The sequence below is a fragment of the Triticum dicoccoides genome, chromosome 2B (assembly GCF_002162155.2).
Source record: "Triticum dicoccoides isolate Atlit2015 ecotype Zavitan chromosome 2B, WEW_v2.0, whole genome shotgun sequence".
Lineage (NCBI taxonomy): Eukaryota > Viridiplantae > Streptophyta > Magnoliopsida > Poales > Poaceae > Triticum > Triticum dicoccoides.
Genome location: NC_041383.1, coordinates 457,010,435 through 457,017,877, shown reverse-complemented (window position 1 = coordinate 457,017,877; position 7,443 = coordinate 457,010,435). Strand labels below are relative to the sequence as shown.

The 7,443-nt window shown below is 44.6% G+C and overlaps 1 long non-coding RNA gene across 1 annotated transcript; it reads left to right on the top strand.

Annotated features, from left to right (window-relative positions):
• The first annotated feature begins 2,455 nt into the window (after nt 1–2,455).
• LOC119364181 lies at nt 2,456–5,379 on the top strand. The gene is made up of 3 exons (XR_005174745.1): nt 2,456–3,368; nt 3,887–4,291; nt 4,899–5,379. It is a non-coding gene; the product is annotated as an uncharacterized LOC119364181 (long non-coding RNA).
• The last annotated feature ends 2,064 nt before the right edge of the window (nt 5,380–7,443 follow it).

Genomic DNA, 7,443 nt, shown 5'->3' with positions numbered 1-7,443 from the left:
TTTGCATAAGAAGATAAGATTTCATTATTATTGAACTCACATAGGTAGGGAAGGTGTTTTTTAGGGTTCTTAGAGCAACAAGTAAAATCACACATTTCACAAAGATTCCAAGCATAGCATAGCAAACTATTTATATGATACCGTAAGAGTCTCCCTTTTTCAGATAAACAATGGCGCACAAAATGAGCATGCTCATCTAAAGATTTCCCATCAACTAGGCTAGTTGGGGTTTCAGCACGAGCGCATAAGGATCAAAGATGATCCAAGTAGAACACTTTAAGTGGATCCATATCAATAGATTTTTAGCAAGCAAAGATGCAAGCATATAGAAGGCACAAGGAAACACAAACAAAGATACATACGGGAAGAAGGCGAACGAAAAAGAGAGGGCGAATAAAACGGCAAGGGTGAAGTGGGGGAGAGGAAAACGAGAGGCAAATAATGTAATGCGAGAGATAGGGATTGTGATGGGTACTTGGTATGGTTGACTTTTGCGCAAACTCCCCGGCAACGGCGCTAGAAATTCTTCTTGCTACCTCTTGAGCACTGCGTTGGATTTCCCCGAAGAGGAGAGGATGATGCAGTAAAGTAGCGTAAGTATTTCCCTCAGTTTTTGAGAACCAAGGTATCAATCCAGTAGGAGATCACGCACGAGTCCCTCGTACCTACATAAAACGATAGCTACTCGAAACCAACGCGATTAGGGGTTGTCAATCCCTTCACGGTCACTTACGAGGGTGAGATCTGATAGAGATGATAAATAATATTTTTGGTATGTTTGATATAGAGATGCAAAGTAAAAAGTAAAAGGCAAAGTAAAAAACAAAGCAAGTAATAAAGTTATGGAGATTGATATGATGAGAATAGACCCGCGGGCCATAGGTTTCACTAGTGGCTTCTCTCAAGAACATAAGTATTCTACGGTGGGTGAACAAATTACTGTTGAGCAACTAATAGAAAAGCGAATAATTATGAGATTATCTAGGTATGATCATGTATATAGGCATCACGTCCGAGACAAGTAGATCGAAACGATTCTGCATCTACTACTATTACTCCACTCATCGACCGCTATCCAGCATGCACCTAGAGTATTAAGTTAAAAACAGAGTAACACCTTAAGCAAGATGACATGATGTAGAGGGATAAATTCATGCAATATGATAAAAACCCCATCTTGTTATTCTCGATGGCAACAATACAATACGTGCCTTGCAACCCTTTCTGTCACTGGGTAAGGACACCACAAGATTGAACCCAAAGCTAAACACTTCTCCCATTGCAAGAACTACCAATCTAGTTGGCCAAACCAAACAGATAATTCGAAGAGACTTGGAAAGATAACTCAATCATATATAAAAGAATTCAGAGAAGAATCAAATATTATTCATAGATAAGCTGGATCATAAACCCACAATTCATCGGTCTCAACAAACACACCGCAAAAAGAAGATTACATCGAATAGATCTCCACAAGAGAGGGGAAGAACATTGTATTGAGATCCAAAAAGAGAGAAGAAGCCATCTAGCTACTAGCTATGTACCCGAAGGTCTGAAGTAAACTACTCACACTTCATTGGAGAGGCTATGGTGTTGATGTAGAAGCCCTCCGTGGTAGATGCCCTCTCCGACGGAGCTCCGGAATAGGCCCCAAGATGGGATCTCACGGATACAGAAAGTTGCGGCGGTGGAATTAGGTTTTTGGCTCCGTTTTTGATCTGAAGGGGGTACGTAGGTATATATAGGAGGAAGGAGTACGTCGGTGGAGCAACAGGGGGCCCACGAGGCAGGGGGCACGCCCAGGGGGGGCGCCCTCCACCCTCGTGACCGCCTCTGGCACTTCTTGGAGTAGGGTCCAAGTCTCCTGGATCACGTTCGTTGAGAAAATCACGTTCCTGAAGGTTTTATTCCGTTTGGACTCTGTTTGATATTCTGTTTCTTCAAAATACTGAAATAGGCAAAAAACAGCAATTCTGGGTTGGGCCTCCGGTTAATAGGTTAGTCCCAAAAATAATATAAAAGTGGAAAATAAAGCTCAATATAGTCCAAAACAGTAGATAAAGTAGCATGGAGCAATCAAAAATTATAGATATGTTGGAGACGTATCATACAGTGTTTGGCATAAGAGACTGGATGAAGAACACGTCAAGTACGCGGCCAATGACGTGTACACAAGCTACGAGATGTACAGACGGATCGTTGACATGAGGAAGTGTCTTGTTCATGACCCAGTCGAGGGATCGAGCCACAGAGCAGTGGCAGGAGCATCACAAGAAGTAGATGACTAGACGATCGTTTCTCCTACTTTAAAATGCATGCAATTGTTTATTAAGGTGTGTGCGAAGGACAGAGCTATTTTTTTACTTGTAACAGAATAATATTCTGTTACTCCCGTCCCTATATACATCGCCCTCCAGCAGAAACCAGAAAACCAACCCAAAAAGAAAACCTCTTATCCATTCCCACCCCGCAGCCTCCCGATTCTTCTCCACCTTCCACCGCCGGGCGCCGTCCCCCGCAACTCCGTCGGCCTCCTTCCCCCGCTCAGGCCGCCTCCCTTCCCAGCTCCGGTCGCCTCCCTCCCCAGCGCCGGCCTCCTTCCTCCCTAGCGCCGGCCTCCTCCCTAGCGCGCCGCCGGCCGGACTCCCTCCCAGCGTGCCGCCAACCGACCTCCTCCCAACGCGCCTCCGGTCGGTCTCGCCTCAAGCGCACCGCCGCGACGGCCCTCGCCGCCACCACCACCTCCCACCGCCACCAGCACCACATCCTCATCCCCGTGAGCCCACGCCCGTCACTCCCCACGAATTCCGCCGCCTCCCTCCCTCCTACACCGGCGCCGCCCTTACCTCATACCGGCAGCCGCCCTCCCTCGCGCGCCGGCCTCCTCCACCCCCCACGCTCAGGACGCCTTCCTTCCTGCGCTCTGGTCGCCTTCCTCCTCGTGCGCCGGCCTCCTCCCTACCCCGTGCTCTGTCTGCCTTTCTTCCCGCTCTCCGGTCATCTTCCTCCCCGCACTCCGGCCGCCTTCCTCCCCTCGTTCCGGCCTCCTTCCTCCCTGCAATCAGTTTGCCTCCCTCCCCACGCTCCGTCCACCTTCCTCCCCGAGATCCGTCCGCCTTCTCCCCTGAGATCCCACGGCCGTACCGCCGTCGTCCAACCCCTCCATCTGTAAGTAAGGGCACTAGGCCGCCCTCCACGCCGGGGTGGCCCTGCTAGCCATCAGCGGGGGAAGCGGAGTGGCTACCATGGCGGGGCTGGAGACGAGTTCGTCCTGGGCGTGCGCATCCTCGGGAAGTCCATCTGCAATATGGGCACCTCGCAGAGACCTCATAGTGCTCGTCCCAGACTACTCTCTGAAGCCACTCGAGGTATGCGTGCACATCTGCACTTCAGTCGACAAAAATCAGCAGAATTGGTACTATGAACTTCTGTGCTCGTCGGTCTTGTGTGTTACTTTAATGTTGGACTAAGGAATTTGGCATTAAAATGAAATCATATACAAGCTGAAACATAGAGCTCGCAGCTTCTCTTTGTAGTTTGAACTTAGGCTCGTCTCTCTCTGTCTGTCGTACTTTAATCGTTCTTTGCCATGATGTTGAATCAAGTAACTGTGCGTGCATTGTAGCAGTAATGTTTATTTGGTGCAGAAAGCTCACCAAAAAAACCATCTCGATTAATTAGCATTTTGGAAGTGCATGCTTTAGCAATTAACTCCTGTGTGCATCTATCTTTCCCCTGCAATATGTATGTGTGGTGTAGTCAGTATGCTGAAGATGAAGTTTCATGTCGAACTTCTCCAGTTAATATACGTGGTACTTGGTCATATATTTCACATGTACTTACATCATTGTTAAGCATCTTTCCATCTAAACTTCCATTCCTACAGGTGAAGAATACACGGTAGGATCTGCCCCAGCAAACCACATGTTGCCGGAGGCGCTCTGCCTCTCCTATGCACCCCCTGCTTCGATCTCCCTCCACTGCCGCCCTCCCCCCTCCATAGTTCTTGGCACCGCTGTGGCCCCGCACTGGATCGACGCGCCGCTATCGCTCTGCCGCCGCGTATAGAGAGTTCAATGCCGCAACCCTTGTCCATTCAATCTCGCCGCCATGGGCGTGCCCCACTCCAACTCCCTCGCATGTGCTTCCGTGGCGAAACAGTGCAACCTGCAGGAGGAACCGTGAGGGGTCCAGGACGTCCATCTCGGCAGTCCAACTCGGCATGATTCACGTCATCGTTGGCCCCATGTTCGCTGGCAAGACCACCGCGCTTCTCCGCCGGCACCGGCAGGTACTCACCCTTGTCCCGTCTCTTGCTTACTGCTTCATTTTGTGTTCCTAAAAACAAAAAACAAGCAAGTTCAAAGTGAAAATAATGAGAAGCTAGATGTTTAAAAAAATTAGAAGTTATTTTAGTGAATCTCTATTGAAAATTAGCTCACATTTTACTGAATCAGAAGTGGTTTGTACTTTTTTGCTTGATGTGTATTCTTGAGCAGTTCAAAACATGTACTTGTTCCGTGGTTTGCTATAACACTTGTTAGATTGCTCTCCAAAAAAAGTCATGTATTCATGAATTTGCTACTGGTGTAGCACCCCGTATGTATTTTATCATCAGTTCATAAAGAAAAGCTGAAACAGTGCAGTGTGCATGTTAAAAAAATAATTCAGTTTTATATTGTATGGTAGTTTTCACTTCATAGAAAATTTCTAATAGTTTGGCCAAAATAAAGTTTGCATAGTTCATACTCGAGAGGCAGTAATGTTCAATGACAGAAAAACATCAGTTCAAATATATATGTAGGAGGTTGAGAGCCAAAAAAAACTGATTCTTTTATGTGTTTAATTTTTCAGTTGTAAGATAGAAATTTTTCTCTCTTATCTATCTTGGTTCTCAGGAAAATTGGGCTGGGAGTCGACAAGCTGGGCAAAATGTGTTGCTACTTCTACAATATCAAAGATGATGACATTCTGGTCTTGCTCGTCGAGGACCCAATCACAGGGCTGTCTGTCGCTGCCGCAATGCATTAGGAAAAGTTCAAGTTTCCTATTAGATTTAGTTCTATTGGAAAAGGGCTGCCCTCACCGCGCTTATCCCCGTTGCCGGAGGGCCGGCGTGCAGGGGTTGGGCCACAGCCGACACTTCCGTTCGTGCCCTACCACTGCTCAATCTTCTCGCCTAACCCCCTTCCTCCCCGATCTGCTACTGATGTACCCCAACTACCACTGGAGCTTCGGGGAGCACTCCTCTGTCCAAGTTGAGCATTGGGCGCCGTCCGAGTAGAGCACTGCACCCCGTCCAAGTCCCATCTAATGTTGAACGTTCAATTTTGTCATGTTGAATAATATAGCGCTGAGCACCCTACAATTTTTTTTGCTTGAGCGCTGAGCAAACAGTGGAGCCTGCTGGAGGCTCAACAGTACAACTTCTTGTTTTGTGGCCGGTCGCTCAAGGAGCTGAGTGCAGGCCGCTGTAAGTACATGATTACTAATATTAGGATATGTATGTGGTCCCAGTAAGTACATGTGTATTAATTAGCAAGTTTGGTTGCTTCTGAAAACTGAAAAATGTCAGCTTGTACTGATGCATTCCAAAAATGGTTTGTGTGTTTTCAAGAAAAAACATTTGTCGGGTTTTTGGTGGCCAAGTACTATTGATATGGAGATGAATAACTATGCGGATGCGCTCCTGTTGTTTTTCTGGAAAAAACAAAATGCCATGTTTACACATCCATATTTAATTTTGGAAGGTTCACACATCCATATTAGAGAGATTCATTGGACATAATTTTTTAAGGTCAGAAAAAGCAATTGCTCAGTACATCATAGCAGCTCTTCAATGAAAAAAGGATGGCTAACCAAACTAGCTAAGTTTTCATAAATTCATTCTAGTGTCAAACGTTGGTGAGATTCTGATTAAGACTTTTGTCCATTCCAGCAACTTCAGGGTAGCTCAGTCAAATATGGTAGTTGTGCAGTAAACAGTTTCAGTTGAGAAATTAGCAAGGTGTAATGCATACTGTCTTGTATAACTCATTTCACTTCACGATTTCTTCACCTGTTTGTTGTTTCCTAATTATCCTAATTCCTAAATGTTCTACTCAACTTTAGCGCCATGCTCAGTCCAACCCCATGGCTTCAGGGTGGCCAAGTTCGTCGCGACCATCAGTTTAGAGACTTGCGTCACTGCGCGTGTCGCTACCATGGCCCCCTGTGTCACTGCGTGCTTCGTCAACAAGCCTCCTGCACATGGAAAAGCAACAGAAGTCTGAGATGCTCTGTTCTAGTGAGGTGGCTGATTATGTTTGTCAGTTTGTAATACTTTGGCCGCAGTGTACTTATGTATCTTTTTCTGGCCGGAGCACGACCAGAGCTTTTACCAACTGTGGTACAAAAATGCAGTGTGCTCACCATTTTATTTTAGTTCATCAGTTTGTAATACTTCAAAAAGAGGAGGTAAAAGTGAACCATTTGGTTTTTTTATTATAAAAAGTGTTAACTGGTCGATCTTGTTGTAATCATCCTTGTTTTTGTGAGTTTCCTGATGCAAGTTTTGCGGTCAGTCCAAATGGGAGAGGGTGATCCGTCCAAAATGTAATTATGTGACGTTGACATTCAAGTTCTACAACTGATCCGTACGAACAAAAACGATGGCCCGTTCTACAAAGGAAAAATGGTGTAATTAAAAATATTGATTAGTACAAGTTAAAACGTTGGTCCGTTCGGAATAAAAGAAATGACATAAATTCAATTGTAAAAGTTCAAGCAAAAAGAAACCCCATGCAATTCAAATGGTAAAAGTACAAGTCATAAAATAAGAGAAGTTTAGAACATCATTGTAAAAAATGTTTAGTTCAAAAAAATAAAAAAACATTTTATTTTTGAAAAAAATATCATTCAGTTCGATGTTACAAACCATGCAAGTAGAGGGGCGACGGTACAGTAAATCGTTGAAAACTTACGAGCAAAAATATTACCCAAAAATAGAGCAAAGTCCAGTTAGTGAAAACACGCTTAGTACAAACCCATGCAACCATCAGTATAAGTACTCTTTTTCAGAACAATTCAAAATTACTCTACAAAAAATAACTCAGTACAAACACACACATATATCAGTACGAGTACTCTGTTTTTCAGACGGGAAAACAGTAAGATCCGTCTTGCCGTATTCAAAATTACTCTTAAATGATTGCGAATTTGAGAAAATGTTCAACATGACTAAGTTTCTATAGTGCCATAAATTAAAAATTAAGAATTTCCTCAATTCTGACTCAAGGGGACAAATTTGCAAAAAAATCATAGCAGTAAAGATTTGAAGGAAAAAAGCAACTTAACAAATGGAAAAAACGACAATGGATTTATATTATGTTAATCACCGGTGTGTTCTTGTTTGTCAGTTCATGTGTGCTTTTTTTATAAGGTCGTGTGCCAACTTGTTATCAA